An 18,921-nucleotide genomic window follows, 5' to 3' on the forward strand; every position below is an offset into this window, starting at 1 on the left:
GATGAGCAGTGAAAGTGGATGCCACCTGATGTTAAGTGGAAATCATTCAGCCTTTTAAAATTAAGTATGATATTAGCTGTAGGTTTTTCACAAATAAATCTTATCATGTTGAAGAAGTTTCTTTTTTCCCTCACTTGTTCAGAGCTTGGTTTTTAACATATTAGGACCCTATGTTGCATTTAGCCAAATTATTTTTCTACATCTTTTGGGATGATCATATGATTTTTCTCCTTTAATCTGCTGATACAGTGAATTACACTGATTCATTAATGTTGAACTAAGCTAGAATTCCTGTGATAAGTCCCAACTTGGTTATGATATTATCATTTTTATATATTCCTATATTTATTTTGCTAATATTTTGTTAAGGATTTTTTTTCATCTTTGTTTATGAGGGATATTGGCCTATAATCTTTATTTTATTATACTTTCTTCCCCTTGTAACGTGTTTGGTTTTAGTATAGCCTAATATTGGTCTCATCTAATGAGTTGACAATGTCCTCTTCTATTCTCTTTTCTGGAAATGTTTATGTAGAACTAACATTATTCCTTCATTAAATATTTGAAGGACTTGTGATGGGGTGCATGTAGTCATCTGAACATGGAATTTTCCTTGTGGGAGGGTTTTTAACTCTGCAATTTTAACTATGAATTTAATTTCATTAATAGATATAGGACTATTGAGGTTATCTATTGCCTTTTGAGTGACCTTTGATACTTAGTATCTTTCAAGAAATGTGTCCATTTAATCTAAGTTACTGAATGTATTGTCATAAAGTTGTAATATTTCCTTATTATCTTTTTAGTAGCTGTAAGCTCTGTAGTGATGTCTCTTATTTATTTCCCACCGTTGGTAATTTGTGCCTTCTTTTTTTCTTTATCAGTCTGACTAGAGGTTTCTCAATTTATTGATCTTTACTGAGAACCAACTTTTTATTTCACTAATTTTTATCTCTTGTTTTTCTTTTTCCATTTTATTGATTTCTGCTTTTTATTGTTTCTTCCCTTCTGATTTCTTTGGGTTTATATTTTTTTGTAGCTTTTTAAAGTCAAAATTTAGATAATTGATTTGAGACTTTCTTCTTTTCTCATACATGCATATAGTGCTATTAATTTCCCATAAGGCACTGTTTTAGCTGCATTCTACAAATTTTAATATGTTGTGTTTTTATTTTTATGTAGTTAAAAAATATTTTCTAACTTCTTTTGCAAATTTTCTTTGACCCATTAGAAGTGTGTTGTTTAATTTCAATTATTTGTTGATCATCCAAATATCTTTGTTACTAATTTCTACTTTTAATCAGTTGTAGAGAATATACTTTGTATACTTTCAATTCTTTCTAATGTGTTTTGTTTCCCAGAATATAATTTATCCCATGGAATGTTCGACATGTGCTTGAAAAGAACATGTCATGGGCTGTTGTTGGTTGGAGTTGTTGCTCTAGATATCATTTACAGCCTATTGGTTGATAATATTGTTTGTGTTTTCTATAACCTTACTAACTTTTTGTTTACTAGTTCTATCAATTATAGAGAGAAGAGTGTTAAAGTTCCAATTACATTTGTGGATGTATTAATTTCTTTTCAGCTATAACAGTTACTGTATGTATTGCATTTTGAAGCTCAGTTGTTAGGTGTTTACCCTTTAAGACATAAGTCTTCTTGATGAATTGATCCTTAACCATTGTGCAACATCTCTCTTTTTTTAAGGGTATAGGTGATATTTTATTTTATTTTATTTTATTTTATGTTTTGGTTTTTTAAGTTTTTATTTTATTTAATTAAAAATGTTTGTTTATGTATGTGTGTATGTATGTATGTATTTTTGAGAGAGAGAGAGAGAGAGAGAGAGAGAGAGAGAGAGAGATACCATGAGCAGGGGAAGGGCAGAGAGAGAGAGAGAGGGACAGAAAGAATCCCAAGGAGGTTCTGTGCTGTCAGTGCAGAACCTGACATGGGACTCAGTCCCATGAACATGAGATCATGACCTGAGCCGAAATCAAGAGTTAGATGTCCAACAAACTGAGCCACCCAGGCACCCCTAAATTTTTATTTTAATGTAACACCTCTTTGTCTTTGGTAATATTTCCTGCTCTGAACTCACTTTTGCTACTTTTAATAAAGCCACTCCAATTTCCTTTGATTAATGTTTGCATGGTTTCCGTGAGTATATTTTTTCCATCATTTTACTTTAAATCAAATCATAGCAATCATTAAATGTAAATAATTAAAATGAAAAGAATTAAAATGTATTTTAAAGAAAGAGATAAATTGAATTTTAAAAGAGCTAGACTCAATTATATGTCACCCATAAGAAACGTACTTTTAATAGAAAGACATAAATAGGTTAATTTAGAGAGTATCTACTATGTACCGGATGCTTGCCCGGGCTTTGGGGATATGGTGGGGATTCTACACAAACAAGATCCACACTGGAGCTAATGGGACTTACCTTCCTGTGACCTCTGACTTAGGTAATCACCTTTGTAAATATACTAAAAATTTCCCTATGCTTAATATGTTCTGTGTTACCCTATGGGGACTGTACTGTCTTATGCTTGCTTGATAAATGAGAGGCACTGAAGTGTAAGAAGGTTAGAAAACTGTCTAGGGTCACACAATAATTGGAGGAGACAAAATGCCAGGAAGTATGTTTTTAGTCATTATCAGGTATTTGTTGGTGGGAAACATTTTGTGGAGCGATCTAACTCATTTTGTCTTACAAACAGTATTTCATTGGCCTAGACTAGTGTCTTATGGGGCAGCTGGATTTGCTGCCACGCTTCTCAGAGGTACTCATTAGCATTTGACAATCTGGGGACACCAACATTGATGCGTAACAATGGTGCCAGGAACCTAGAATAAACAGCCACTAGGTTTGGCTTCAGAGACATGTGACTATAGTAGCAAATTCTGATCATTTGCCAAGACCTAAAAATCCGCCCCCTCCCATAAACCTCTTATTTTAGAACAGCTTTAATTTTACAGAATCATTGCAATAATAGGGGCGCCTGGGTGACTCAGTCGGTTAAGAGTCCGACTTCGGCTCAGGTCATGATCTCACGGTTCATGAGTTCAAGCCCCGCGTCAGGCTCTGTGCTGACACCTTGGAGCCTGGAGCCTGCTTCAGATTCTGTGTCTCCCTCTCTCTCTGCCCCTCCCCTGCTCGTGCTCTCTCTCTGTCTCTCAAAAATAAATAAATGTTAAAAAATTTTTAAATAAAACAGAATTATTGCAGCAATACAACAGAGAGTTGCTGTATATCCCATGCTCAATTTCTCCATGACTAACATGACAATGGTATGTTTCTCATAATTAATAAGTTAATTTTAATACATTATTCCTAACTAAAGTCCATATGTGACTCAGATTTCTGAGTGTTTCCTTAATGTCCTTTTTTTTTTTTTTTTTTTTTTTTTTTTGCCCTGTTCCAGGATACCATGTGACACTTGGTAGTCTTGTCTCCTTGGGCTCCTCTTGGTTGTAACTCGGACTTGTTTTTGGTGCCCTTGATAGTTTTGAGGGGCGCTGGTCAGTTATTCTGTAGAATGTTCCTCACTGGAGTTTGATGTTTTTCTCATGATTCGACTGGAGTAAGATGTTTTGGGCAGGAAGACCACAGAGGTAAAGAATTATCCTCTTCATATCATATCAAGGGTATCTACAGGTAGTGTTGAGTTTCTCCACTGTAAAGTCACTCTTTTCTTTCTCCCTTCCCATTCTGTCCCATCCTCTTTGGGAGAAATTCACTACGTGCAGGTCATTTCAGGCATGGGGAGTTATTCTCTTCTCCTTTGGGGTGGGGTAGCTATATAGATTGCTTAGAATTCTATACTATGGGAGGTTTGTCCTTTCTCTCTACTTAGTTACACTCTGCAGGCAGATCAGCAGCAAAGCAAAAACTGTCCCCTATCTCTCCTCACCCTCTCCCATCTCCTGGTGACTCTTAGTTCTGATAGTCCATGTTTCTTGAGGATTCAGCTGGACCCAGAAAAGCACAGACTGATGAAGTCTCCCTGTTGCTGTCATTCCCGCAGGGGTCCCCTGTGATACCTTCAGTGAGTTTGGGGAGTCATATTTCTGGTCATCAAATCAATGGTGGACAGGTAGGGTGCTGATGAGCAGAGTAGGTGGGCTGGGGAACAAGCCAACACCTCAATGTTGAAGTGACAAAACAGACTTGAAAGGGTGGGCAAGTTGTGATATGCGGAGTCAGCTACCTTCCCAGGATGGGGAGTCTGATTAACTGGAGGACCTTTTGTTCGGCTGAGCACCAAACAGAATGGGTTGAGGTAAGCAAATGTGAGAGCAGAGGCTGGAGCGGGGATGAATCCCTCATTCTGTAGGAAGTGAGAAAGTGGAAATTCCCAGGGGGGTGAGTATCTGGGATACCTGGAGAGCAGCAGCAGTGGGGCCGGGTGCTGAAGGGGGAGAAGGGGCTGAGAGATGGGATTTAGAGAATTGTGTAATGTGGATGCTTTAGTGGTGGTAGGGTCGTCAGTGTAACCCTTCATGTCCGCTCCCCAGGAAAGTCTGGATTGCTCACGGAAGTTGGGTGGGGTGTAGGGGGGACTTGAAGACATGCCACGTTCTGTGTTCAGTGAAGATGTGGAAACAAACAGCACATGCGGATCCTGGCGGTCTCAGAGAATGGGCAATCGGCTGCTATTTGGGTTGTAGGAACGGTAACAATGCCTAAGTTGCAGAGTCTTACACAGTCCTATTCACTGTGACAATTACCCTCCTGTGATTCTAAGTCAATCCTTTGGGGAAAGCAGAAAGGTGATACACATAGGGAGACTGAGGCACAGGGAAGCTGCTGACGGCCCAAGCTCACTGTTGGCTGCACTGTAGGGAGAGCTTGACATGCTGACCACCTCCTCCCCCCACTCAGTGTCCCTTTCCTCTCTCTACATCACATCTATCCACCTTTCATTAGCCCCTCCGAAAGAACCCGTTGTTTAATTGCACAAGGAACGGCAACATCAAAGTTGGAAAATTCCTTTCGAGTCCAGGGCTCTAAAAAACATGTCCAACAAACCAATCCACTTAAAATGCAAATTCCACTGACACTAATAAGCAATATATATACACATGCATTTACACATGCAAATGAGCAGAATGGGGGGGGCAGGACTTTCCTCCACGGCAGCGGCACATGATTATGTTCAAGACACCCCATCAAAGTGAAGCTGGGAGGCCATGTCCCCCACGTCCTCCGTAAGCTCGAGCCTTCCGAGATGCTCGGGGGCTGCAGGCAGCATACATGGTCCTTCGGAAGCCAGAGCGTTATCCAAGTTCAAGGCTCTATTAAGCTGTGTGAGGTGGGTGAAGTCACAACGCCTCTCTGAGCCTCCGTTGCTGTCCTGCTGGTTTCGATCTCCCTCAACCTTCAGGTCCGGGGGAATCTCCCTTGGGCATCACTGCAGCCCACGCCGACCTCACCCTCACCTGAACTCAGAGCCCATGCAGGCGTTCAGTCATCCTAGACTCGTGTCTAACACTGAACCCACACTTGCCAAAATGGACCCTCCCCAAAAGATCTCTATGTTCCCTTTGCGTTATGCCTTCCCTTCAAAGTGTTGGGGTTCCCGGGGCGCCTGGGTGGCTCAGTCCATTAAACATCGACTCTTGGTTTCAGCCCAGGTCATGATCTCACAGTTTCAGAGTTTGAGCCCCATGTCAGGCTCTGTACTGACCCTGCTTGGAACTCTCTCTCTCTCTCTCTCTCTCTCTCTCTCTCTCTCCCCACCCCCCGCCACTTACGACCACTCAGTCTGTCTCAAAATAAGGAAAGAAACTTAAAAAATTATTTTAAAAAGTGTTGGGGTTCCCAGGAGGCAGGTGGTACTTGGGGGTTTTCCCCGTGGTGCCTTCAGCCAGGCGTGGAGGTTTTGAGGGACCCTGATGACACTCACGTGCGACAGGTTTTCAGCCAGCAGCAACAAGAGATGAGCTTTTCCACATACTTAAATTTTCAATAGCGATGTCCCCAATCTCCATCGAAACACTTTTTGGGCATGTGGAGTGGAAAGAATTTCTTTCTGAATTATTTTACATATTCGGCTGCCTTCCTAAATGATGCTGGGCTCTAGGGGTCTTCATGACAAACATCACTTATTAGAGGTCTGTGTGACAATGTAGATAGATCCTTGTGGGGCCCACGGGAGCTCACAGCTCCCTTGCCCCTTACTCTCAATGCTTTTGTAACCCAAGCTTCCCTGGAGCTTTTGGGGACTGGGGAGGAAGCAAGGCATCCAAATCACATATTATCATTTCATTTGGAGGGAAAAGAGGGTGTGTATAAAAATGGCCAGGACTACATACACCAACATCTTGGAAATTATCTCTTGATGATAATTCATGGACCTCTGGGTCTATCAATAAATATTGTTCTACCATGTGCATTAAAAAAAAAGTTGATTTATGTTTGAGAGAGAGAGAAAGAGAGAGAGCGCTTGAGTAGGGTAGGGGCAGAGAGAGAGCGAGACGCAGAATCCAAAGCAGGTTCCAGGCTCAGATCTGTCAGTGCAGAGCCCCACGCGGGGCACGAACCCACAAAACGTGAGATCATGACCTGAGCCCAGGTCGGATGCCCAGGCGCCCCTCCCACATGCATTTTAATGTTTGCATAGTATTTCCTCACGTGGATGTCCCAAAGGGCTGAACTACTACTCTATTAGCTGCTTTCCAGTTATTTCTCTGCTATAAATAACGCTCCGATAAACCTCCTTGCACACACATTCCTGTGCACACTTACTCAGGGAAATTTCTGGAAGTAGAACGGCTGGCTGGGAGGGCACGCTCCTGTAAGTTGTTTATACCTGGTTTCCAGTTGCCCTCCAGCACTACTGCCCGGACTTCCCCTCCCCCAGGCTCCAGCTTCTGTAAAGTAAGCAGCAGGTGTCTGGCCCCGAGCTCCGGGCTCCCAGGCTGGTGGGAGAGGCGATGCCCCCCCAGCCGCTGCGGCTCTGTTTCTCGGCTCCCCTTCCCGCGGGCTCAGTTGTGCACACGCAACCGACTCCCAATAAATACTTGCGGCTTATTGAATGAGAGCTGCGTCTCCCCAGCCCCGGGCCACCCCCTGGCATTGCCGGTGGGAGCCTGTCCTCCCCCTCCGGCACAGGCAGGTAATAGATGGCCAGGAGCCCGCCCCAGCCTCCCTCTCCGGAGGGTGATGAGGGGCAGGACAAATGCGAAGTGAGTGGCAATATTTCCTGAGAGCAGGTGCGGCGGAATCTATCACTGGGCACCGGAGTCCCCGCAGACCAGGGGAGGCGTGTCTGTGGGAGAGCGCGTGGGGCGGGACCAGGGGTCAGGGCCAGGAGCGGGGGGCGGGGGCACCCAGGCGTGGGGGGCAAACTCCGGTGGGTCCCTCTCTCTGAGCAGGAAGTAGCCTTGCAGGCCCCTGGAGTGAAATAAAAAATAGAAGTTTCTGCACAGTCGGTTCCTGGTGGCTCAACACCCTCACTAGACAGGGGTGGGGGGATGCGGGAGACAGAAAGAGGAGAGAGGAAGTGGGGGGGGGGGGCAGACAGAGGTTGTCTGATAAATGCCTAGGACACTCCAAATTCACTGCTGGACACTCAAACCTTTTGGGGGTTCTTGCAGGTATGTTAACACCTCCCTTCTCTCTACCTTCTCCCCAAAACTTTCCACCCTCAGGCTCGCCCTGGGGCCCCAGATGAGGTAGGAAGCCTGGCTAATGACCAATGGCTAATCTCCAACTAATCACAGCTGGAGATGCCCCCTCCTTCACCCCCACCCCCCACTTTATTTTGTGGTTACTGTTCCAGCAACAGAAAGACTGGACTTCTTTATTCCCAGGCTGAGCCCGCTGCGGACAAGCCTGTAATCACCAGTGACCTGCTCAGACCTTGGACTCCCCGCAGCCAGTTTCCAAGGTCATTCGGACCAGGTGCCTCCAATCATCTCTGACTGCTGAAGGTCCTGAGCTGGTCTCTGTGGAAGATCGATTGTGTTAATGGCTCTCCGAGGGGTGTGTATCCAGACCCTTTGGTAGTGACCTTCCACACTCCCCAAGAATCTCAATTCAGACAGGTGGCTTGCTTGGCCAATGAGACAGAAGCAACCTTGACTCAAGCCGAGCCTGGAGAAGTGCGTGTGCGTTGCCACCAGGCACCTGCATTTCCATAATGAGAACACACCCGGGCTAGTTTTTCCGGAAGGGATGTGAGAGTTACGTGAAAGAGAGCCATGCTGTTCATAGCCCAGGTCATTCTGGAACAGCCAGCCACCGGTCAACCCAGATCACAGCTGCATGAACAAGCTTATCCAAGATCAGCCGAAACCAGCCCAGTTGCCCTTGCAGACTCTTAAGAAATAACAAATGGTCATCACGTGAGCCACTAAGATTCGGGAATGCTCGGTCCGCCGCAGTAGCTGACTGATACAGCTCCTTTACCTGCACATCAAAGCCATTCCAGAGATCAGCCTGAAGGAAGTCAGGCTGGGCTCTGGAAGATGGGGAACCTTGGGAGGCTCATGCTGTATCTCCAATGCCCAAGTTCACGGGGAGGGGGGCGCTGGAGTTGCTTAACGATGAGCCAAGAAATCAAACTTGGACGCTGAGAGTTACTAGGATCCTCTTAGACTCCATTTCGGTTGGCTTTCATCAAATCTCAGAAATAACACATGCGCATTAGAAAGGTAACAAACAAAAGTATATGAAGTTAAATGTCCCACTCTAGGGGCGCCTGGGTGGCGCAGTCGGTTAAGCGTCCGACTTCAGCCAGGTCACGATCTCGCGGTCCGTGAGTTCGAGCCCCGCGTCGGGCTCTGGGCTGATGGCTCGGAGCCTGGAGCCTGTTTCCGATTCTGTGTCTCCCTCTCTCTGCCCCTCCCCCGTTCATGCTCTGTCTGTCTCTCTCTGTCCCAAAAATAAATAAAAAACGTTGAAAAAAAAATTTTTTTTTAAAAATAAATGTCCCACTCTACAGTACCACCTGCTCTCTTCTCTCCCCTGTCTGTCCTCACGCTGATTTCATCCCCTGAAGGGAACCATTGCTAACAATTTGATGTGTATCCTTCCAGATAGTTTTCGATGCACACACACACACACACAAATATAGACAGAGTTCCTTGACAAAAAGGGAGTAACAGTAAAATATTGTTCTGTGACCTCCTTATTTTACTTAATGGACCACCAACAAGTCTAGCTCATTGTTTTTAAAAGATGTATAGTATTTCACAGCACGGACATTCTGTAATTTGCCACATCCCTATAGACATCTAGATGGGTTCAAATTTTCTTACTGTAACTGAAACATATATATAATATCCTCATGCCTATATGGTGCTACTTCTATGGGATATATACTTAAAAGTGGAGCTGCTGGGTCAATTTTTTTTTTTTTTACATCTGTTTATTTTTGAGAGACAGAGTGAGACAGAGCATGAGTGGAGGAGGGGCAGAGAGAGAAGGAGACACAGGCTCCAGGCTCTGAACTATGAGCACAGGAGCTTGATGTGGGGCTCAGACTCATGAAGAGTGAGATCATGGCCTGAGCCGAAGTCGGACACTTAACCAACTGAGCCACCCAGGCTGCTTGGCCAAGTTTTAATACGTATGTCAACTGCCTTTCAAAAAGAGTGGATGGTATAAGAATGTCTGTCCTTCCACACACCCTCACTGACTTTGGCTAATATCAATCTCATAAGCTTTTTGCCAGTCTGATGGGGGGAAAAAAAAACAATACCTAGTTTTAAATTATTTTCATTATGGGTGAGATTGAAATAGTTTTAAATATGTATTAGCACTTTGCATGCCAGTTTTGGTGAACTGTTTCTGTGATTTTTTTTTTTTTTATTTATTTTTGGGACAGAGAGAGACAGAGCATGAACGGGGGAGGGGCAGAGAGAGAGGGAGACACAGAGTCGGAAACAGGCTCCAGGCTCCGAGCCATCGGCCCAGAGCCTGACGCGGGGCTCGAACTCACGGACCGCGAGATCGTGACCTGGCTGAAGTCGGACGCTTAACCGACTGCGCCACCCAGGCGCCCCTGTTTCTGTGATTTGACTATTTTCTCTGTCAGCTCATGATTGTTTTCTTATTGGATATGGCAGGTCTTTATATATTATGGCTATGAACTTTTTATTGTATACATCCCCAATTTTTCTAAATTCATCATGTTGTTGCCTCTTAGACAACCCCATTAAACAATCCCTGAACTGTGGGTCTTTGTTCATTCTCCAGGTATTTGGTCTCTATTAAAATATTATGGTAGGAGGGGCGCCTGGGTGGCTCCGTCGGTTAAGTGAACCAATCTTGATTTCGGCTCAGGTCGTGATCTCACGGTTTGTGAGTTTGAGCCCCGCATGGGGCTCCATGCTGACAGCACAGAACCTGCTTGGGATTCTTTCTCTCCCTCTCTCTGCCCCTCCCCTGCTAGTGCACATTCTGTCTCTCTCTCTCAAAATAAATCAATAAAACTTAACAAAGATTTAAATATTGTGGTAGGAATATCTAGAGAAAGAGAGTATGAGAACCTCCTCTTCCAGCTTATTTGCACCTGGTAGCACCACTGGGGGATTTAAATCCTTCTTGGGGATTGGCTTTGGTGATGTTAGGGGTTAGTATGCTTTTTTTAAAAAAAACCTTTTTTAATGTTTTATGTATTTTTGACAGAGAGAGAGAGAGAGAGAGAGAGAGAGACAGCCCGACGCGAGGCTCAAACTCAGGAACCGTGAGATCATGACTTGAGCCAAGGTCAGACACTCAACCAACTGAGCCATCCAGGTGCCCCAGGGGTTATTATGCTTTTGATATCTTATCCCATGACCTCCCAACCCATGTTGAAGTTCACCCGCAGCTGTGGTGGGCAGTTCCTGCGTATGCTGCTGGCCTCCTATCTCAAAGGCCATGGCAGCTCTCTGCTTTTCTGCCTGCCATCTTTCCCCGGTGCCTCGGGATCTTGTACAATCTGTGGCACTCAGGCACAGCGCAGTCTGGAAGTGTCCAGGGATCGCATGCCCTGGGGGTAAGCTTCAACCACTGGGGGACAAGAGTCAGGACAAATGCTTCAGCTTCTCCATCACTTGGGGGACAATCCCAGGGGTGTTCTCCACAGTTCCGCAGCAGGCTTCCAGCGGGGCGGAGAGAAGGTTGCTATACTAGCTTTCTCCAGAGAAACAGAACCAGTGGAACGAGAGAGAGATTTATTATAAGGAACTGGCTCACACGATCATGGAGGCAGGCAAGTTCCAAGATCTGCAGTTGGCAGGCCAACGGTGTGGTTCCAGTCTGAAAGCTAGCAGGCTTGAGACTCGGGAAGAGCCAATGTTTCAGACAGAGGCAGGAAAAGACCAATGTCTCGGCTCAAGGCAGTCAGGAAGCACGAGGTCCTCTGACTCAGCTTTCTTGTTGTGTCGAGGCCACCAGTGGATCGGATGAGGCCCACCTACGTCAAGGAGGACCATCGGCTTGGCCCAGTCTACGCTTCGGATGCTAATCTTGTCCAAGAACACCCCCGGAATAGTGTCTGACACAATGTCTGGGCCCCCGTGTCACGAAAGTAACCATCACACTTGCCCCCCGTGGTGTCTCTTATCGATTTCTCTCTCCTCCTTGTCTTGTCTCCTTCACACACTGTTTCTTGTTCCACCCTCTGCTCCCAAGCCGCCTGCTCCCAAGTCCTTGTCTCAGGGTCTTCTTGAGGAGGCCCACCCATCAGACAAGAGAGGAAAGCAGAGCCATGAGCGGGTTTCACGTGACTTGGTGGTGCTTTTGCACACCTCTGACAAGAGGCCGACTCTTCTCAAGTCCCGGGGTTAGAGCTGGAGCAAGAGTAGCCTTTTTGCCTCCAGATGAGCCACCCTTGAGCGGGGAACACAAGCCCGTGGATAAGAGACGAAAATCAAGCGTGCTGTGGCCCCACTTTCTGTTATCCTGCAGCCGGCCGGGAAAGAGAGCAGGGGACCCCCTGCCCCATGGCTCAGGGCTGCAATTTCTCAAACCCCCCACAGGCCTCAGGCCTGCTGCCCTCGGAGCTGGGGAGGGATTGTGGGTGGTGAGGACTGGGGGGAGCCCCCCCTCAGGTAGGGAGGAAACTGCCTTCTACCCTCTCAGCCGCCAAGACTGGGTCCAATTTTTTTGTTTATTTGAGAGAGACAGAGACAAAGAGAGGGAGAGAGAGAGAGAGCGTGCAGTACTTGAGTGGGGGGGGAAGGGACAGAGAGAGAGAGAGAGAGAGAATCCCAAGCAGGTTCTGCGCTGGCAGCACAGAGCCAGGCTTGGGGCCCGATCCCATGAACCGCGAGATCATGACCTGAGCCCAGATCAAGAACCTGAGGCTCAACTGACTGAGCCACTCAGGTGCCCCTTATATGTCTTTTTAAACAAAGGCTGATAAATGATGGGCATGTGACAATACCCAGGGGACTGGGCTAAGGTACGGGACCTCGTGGGACAGTGACTAGGAAGTATCTGAGAGAAACGGATGGGAATGGGGTTTTTTTAGGTCTGTTTGGGCAGGTGGGCTCTTTCTCCTGGTCTCCGGTGATAAGAGTGTTCTTTTCCTGGTGCAGGGAGGGCTCCTTTCTCATGGGAAATGGTAGGATCTGCTTTTAGGTAGGAGGGAGGTCAGAGAACCCTTCCTGAATCTGCTGTTTCTTAACTGCCCTTGGCTCGAAATAATCACTACGCCAAAGTGGCATATTTTGAGATGCAATGTCCTAAACCCCATCACAGGCATTGTGCTGACAGAAGAGACCCCAGAAGGCCAGATCCTTTCTTGACACCAACAGGGGCCCCAGAGAGAGGCAGTCCCTTCCTAAGAGGACCAACCGGGTGACCCTGGTCCTAAATGAGTAGCCAGAATGGCAGAGGCTAGCATCACTGACACATCCTCGGCCCAGGGTTCTTCAGGCAAAAATTACCCCCCCGCCCCCATCCATCCCAAGCAGATGCTACAAGGCTTTCGCACATTACACTGTAAGGAGGGCGCTGGTCCTGGAAGCCAGACTTGTCCGTTATCATCCTGTGGCATCCAGGGCTGGACCACCAGCCCTAGGGGCCTGAACCACCTCCTGTGTGGCCTGGGGACAGCAATGTCTCCTTCCCAAACGGCATCTGTTTAGGAAGCCCTGGCCCCAGCAGGGGTTTCTTGCAGGAGCTGTGTTCCGAGACCTGAGCCGTGGGTCACAGTCATGTAGGGTATCCAGCTCCTGGGCAACATTGCCCACGACTCCCCAGAGGTGGTGGGATATTTGTGGCCTAAGGTGCTTCTTCCCCGGGCCGCGAGGCTGTAACCAGTCTGTGTTTTTTCCTCTCATTCGCCCTCCTTTCCACAAGGCCCCCTTCCAGGCCCACAACCCCATTGCCAGGCTGCTTAGGACACACCAACTTCCTTCCACTTTTTGATTCAAAGCAAGTCCACGTTTCTTGGTTGATCAGCCCATTGAGCTGTTTTCCCAAGACAGCAGAAGGAGTAAAAGACTCCTAATGTTGCCAGCTTTTAAAATAACTGCTCTGGTCAGTTCGCCATCCTCGCGAAGCACAGAGCGAACCCTGGCCCCCGCAGGAGCGTTCAGTAAGGTGAGGGGGGTGGGTAGTGCAGGAATGGCCGAATGGGGGCGTGGGGTGCTGGCAAGTAAGGCCCTGACCCCAGCCATGGGAGACCTGGGGGTTGGGGAACAGCCGGAGGAAATGCAGCATGGGGAGCGTGGGGTGCTCGACCGACAGACAAAGGGCCTCTGGGAGGTGGGCAGGAGTGGTGGGTGGATTGCTGGAGTCCAGCTCTTTCTTTTGTTTCCTGGGGGGAATCCAGCCAGCTTGAGAGAATCTCCTCTCATCCTAGCCAGGAAACAGACCTCTCTGAAGCCAAAGGCCGAACTTGGGGATGATCGCTCACCTGCCTGGAACAAAGCAGGCAGCCCCTTTGGCACAAGGAGGAGGAGGAGGTGGCCTGGATGGCCTTGGGCAAGTCGGCTTCCTTCTCCTGTCCTCCTAGCTGGCCTGGAGCTCCCCGGCTGTGCACCCGGACTCTGGGCAGGCAGAAGAGGAAGCAGAGCTGGGAACCACCCTGGAGAGAAGCCAGCACCCAGCAGGGACGAAGCTTCCATGCTTAACTGCAGGCCGCAGGGCGGGGTCAGCAGGGAGGGACAGGCAGGGAGGGCAGAGCACACAGGGGCCCGGGAATCTACCTCCTCTTTAATGAGGAAGTAATTCAGTGAGCCGGGATTTCCCACTCGGCAGCTTTTATTAAATGCTGGAGCTGCTGGCACTGTGTTAGGGACTAGGGACCTGGAGGGAACCAGTGGGGAGGGCAGGGGGAACCAAGCAGGAGAGAGGCAAGGTGTTAAGCAGATTAAAGGGGGCGTGGGGGAGATGAGAAAAATAAAGAAAAGAGAAAAAAGCAAAACGGAGAAGCAGAGAAGGAAATCAAGCACAAAGAGGTCCAGATGAGGCGAAGGCAGGGGGCTGCATTTCCGCCCGGAGCCTCTATTGTGTTCCCCTCGGCCTAATCAGGAGCTAATACAATCCGGGCCTCGTGTGAAAGGCCGCCAGTCGGGCCTTCCCCAGTCCTATCACACAATAGCCTCACCGAAATAAATAATAACACCGGCAGCTTTGCAGACTCTCAGAGGAGGGGTCAAAGTCAGGTGCCTGGCTGTGCCCACTGAGGCACAGCTGGGGCTGCCAGGGGCCCAGGGGCCCCTGCTCTGGGCTGAGGGGCAGGTAGGGGGTTGCTGTAATAGAACAAAACAAAACAAAACAAAACAAAAGCCACATTCATTGTGCAGTGTTAAATACTTTTGTCTGTGTCAACGCGCAGTGACCCTATTAAGGTGTTCTTTTCCCTATTTTCTGGATGAGGAAACTGAGTCTCAGAAACGTTAATTCAGGGGTTAGTAAACGATGCCTTGCGGGCCAGATCTGGCCCGCTTCCTGTGTGCGTATATAAAGTTTTATTAGAACACAGACACGCCCGTTCATTTGCCTGTTGTCTAGGGCGGCTTTTCAGCTACATGGGCAAGTGGAGTAGCGGTGACAGAGACTGTGTGGCTAAAATGTTTATTCTCCAGCCCTTTGCAGAACGTGTTGGTGACCCCAAGGCTAAATGGCCTGTTCAAAGTTACAGAACCGGAAAGAGACTGAGCTGACATTTCAATCTAGGTTTGTTCCCGAAGCTCTGCAGCGAAGGGGGGCCTTAAAAGACCCCAAATTGAGAATAGGTGGTGTGGTGTGGCGTAGGGAGCCAGTTTGGTGGGGGAGGGAGGAAGGTAGAACCGGCCAGTCTGTTCCAGCTTGGCATTGGGACAGGGGCAGAGGACCCTGACAATTGGGGGTCTGCAACAACCCCACCCGCCAGGACCAGGCTTTCTTGGCCTGAGAAAGACCAATCAAGATCTCAGCTTCTGCCGTACCCACCCCTGGAGCCTGGAGTGGGTCCAGCAAGCCCTGGGCCGGCCTGGCAGGGTGGCACTGACCCAGGCCCGAGGGCTTCCCTTTGTCCTTGTCTGTCTGCTTTTAGGCCAGTCGGGGTCCTCTGGACTGGATTTTGCCTGGCTGTGTAATTAATGCTCAGCTGAAGCAGGAGGTCGGTCGTGCGCGACCAAGGACAGACAGTGGAATGCCCAACGCCCGGCCTTGGATGACGGGCAGGCCTCTCGGTCTGTGTCACTGCTCCGGCCGTTGGTGATCACATCACAGGAGCTTGAACCCCCAAGAAAGGCAACGAGTCCATCTGGAAAACTGTGGGCAGAGACACCCTCAGTAGAGGGCACTTGCCTGAAACACACGGCCCGGAAAAAGGGAAGGGAGTGCGGGTGATCAGCCCAGAAAACATCCGAACATGTCGGGATAGTCTGGTCGGCCTGTTCTGCACACGACTGCTGCCGATGGCAGCAGATGCTGTGACTAATTGTAAACTGTAATGCTCGTCACCATGTCCTTCATTCAGGAAACACTGACGGAGCACCTGCCGTGTGCCAGATGCTGTTTTAGGCTCACAGGCTCTGAAACTCATCTTTCAGAGAAGGAGACCAAAACCCCTCCCCAGTCCACTTAACTGGTGCAAGACCTGCTTTCAAGATGCGGAAATAGTACGAAGAACCAGGCAGGGAAGGGGCTAGAGTCGAGACCTTGAGTAAAGCAAGGTGGCGAGTCATGTGGAAACATAGGGAAAAGTGTCCCCGTCGGAGGGAACAGCCAACGCAGAGGCCCGAGATGGGAAAGAGCTTGGTGTGACTGAGGAACAGAGGAAGGTCTGTGTGCCGGGGCAGAGGCAGCCCTCTGGGGAGCAGCGGGGGGACAGATATAGAGAGGGCAGCAGGCACAGGTCACGTGGGCATGAAGGCCACGGGGAGGACTTTGGCTGTCATTGAGTAGGGGCCGCGCGCTAGAGGAGGGAAAGGGATCTGTAGAGCGGAGGCCAGCCTGGAGGAGGTTTTCTCCAAGGAGGAGTGGAGAGATTAGGTAGTGGCCAGAGGGGGCAGGAACCCGGGAATGCTTTTCTTTTTAGAGATGGAGCTTTTAGGGCATGTGTGCGTGCCAGTGGAAGTGACCCAGGAGAGGGAGCGGATGGCAGTGCCGGACAGGGGGATGGGTATAACAGCAGGCCCTGCGTGGCCAGAAGAACAGGGGACACAGGGGACAAAACACAGGCTCCTACGACTTACCTACATGTCCTGTTTGCATCCCCACTGGGGAGGTGACCACACACCCAGGTTTTTCTGGAGTGATTCTTAGTTAGGCCTACTTCCTGGGTTCATTAAAAATAAGTCTCCCGGGGCGCCTGGGTGGCTCAGTCGGTGAAGCGTCCGACTTGGGCTCAGGTCATGATCTCACGGTTTGTGAGTTCGAGCCCCGCGTCGGGCTCCGTGCTGACAGCTTTGACCCTGGATCCTGCCTCGGATTCTGCGTCTCCCTCTCTCTCTGCCCCTCCCCTGCTTGTGCTCTGTCTCTGTATGTCTCTCAAAAAAAATAATAAATAAATGTAAAAATAACTCTCCCGTGGGTCCCAATTTGGACAGTAACTTAAGTGGTCATTCTACCTACGAGGGAGGTACTATTTTTACCCCCATTTTACAGATAAGGACACTGAGGCTGAAGGAGGTGAAGCCACAGGCCAAAGGTTGAATAGCCAGTGCATAAAACGGGGGCTGTGACTCCAAGCCCTTGAGGCCTGAACCCCAGTGGGTGAACGCTTGATTCTGAGCACAAGAGCAGATATTAAGGAGAAGCTGAAGCCTCTGGTATGTCCATTCACAAGAAATGATGAGGCTAATAGTGAGGCTTGGGGTGAGGGTATTAGAATCTCCCCTCAAATCATGCCTGGCAGAAGGCCAGTCTGCCTTTCCAGGGCAAGAGCCATGGAACATGTGATTTGGTTACAAAGAAAGTGCTCCATGTTTCCCCCCAGGGGACAAGCCCCATGCTGAATTCTGAGCACACCATTGTGTCTTTCTTCTAAATGGTGCTACCACAAATTTACATTCCTTACAATGCATTGTTTCATTTCCATGTTTTTGAACTTAATATGAATGCAATCGTAGCTAACATTTATGCAGGCTTACTATGTTCACACACAGCCCTGATGAGGTTGGCATCATAATTATGCCCATTTTTCAGCTGCAGGCACTGAGACACAGGAAGTGTAATGAACAGGACCAAGGTTCCACAGAGAGTAGGCGGCAGAGCCGGGATTCGAACCCGAGCAGGCTCCACATCTGCCCTTGTTACTATGATATGGCGTGAGGTCATGCTGCAGATGTTTCTATGTCTGTTGGTGCCTGTGGCCACCCTCCATTCCTTGGCGTACCGCAGGGCGCAAGCCTGAGGGTTGGGACATGGGGTGAAGTGCGCACCAATGGCTTTTTGAGGCAGGCGCTCTGGATGCCTGCCCACCACTGGTGATTCCCTCTCTCCACCTCCACCGGTCACCCCATTCTTACTGGCAGGGTCTCCTTTTCTGCAAGTGCTTCCTGCCCTCGCCCGAAGCCCCGGGTATGAAGGGTGACGGATTAAATTTGAGTCCCTTCTCCAGTGCGCGGCCAGGGCATGCACATGAGGGGACGTGGGCTAGGCAGTTCCGGGAGAGGTTTTCCTCAGAAGGGGTCCTGCAGAGAAACCTGGCAACACTACTATGCCCAGCGATCTGGTCTCATGTGAGTCATGTGAAATCAGGTCCCCCTGATAAGATGTGATGGGAAGGTTGTCCCACGTTCGTGATCTTCTTCCCCCCCAAGAACCCGCAACTCCAGTCCAACCGTGAGAAAAACACCAAGCACAAGAACTGCAGTACGTTCTACAAAATATCTGACCAGCGCTGCTCACGACCATCGGGGTGGCAGAATCAAGGAAAGATGGGGAAGCTGTCACAGACCCGAGGAGACTGAGGACACCTGATGACTGAGTGCAATGAGGTATCCCACCCGGGGCCCTGGACCAGAAAAATTTGGGAGACCCGAATAAAATCCACAGTTTGCTGGATAATAGGGGGGACTGGGTAGGGATTATAAGGGAACTATCTGCTCTATCCTGCCACTTTTCAGCAAATGTAAATTTGTGCTAAACTGAAATTTTTATTTTATTTTATTTTATTTTATTTATTTTATTTTTAGAGAGGGAGAGAAAAAAAACCCTGAGCAGGGGAGAGGGGCAGAGAGAGAGAGAGAAAGAGAGAATTTTTCTTTTTAGAAAGAGATAGTGGGAGGGGCAGAGAGAGAGAGAGAGAGAGAGAGAGAATCCCAAGCAGACCCATCACTGTCAGCACACAGCCCAATGCAGGGCTCAAACTCATGAACTGCAAAATCATGACCTGAGCCGAAGCCAAGAGTTGATGCTTAGCCAACTGAGCCACCCAGGAGCTCCAGAGAGAGAGAGAGAGAGGGAGAGAGAGAGAGAGAGAGAGAGAGAGAGAGAGAGAGAATCTTAAGCAGGCTCCACACTCGGCTTGA

The sequence above is a fragment of the Neofelis nebulosa genome, chromosome 16 (genome assembly GCF_028018385.1).
Source record: "Neofelis nebulosa isolate mNeoNeb1 chromosome 16, mNeoNeb1.pri, whole genome shotgun sequence".
NCBI lineage: Eukaryota > Metazoa > Chordata > Mammalia > Carnivora > Felidae > Neofelis > Neofelis nebulosa.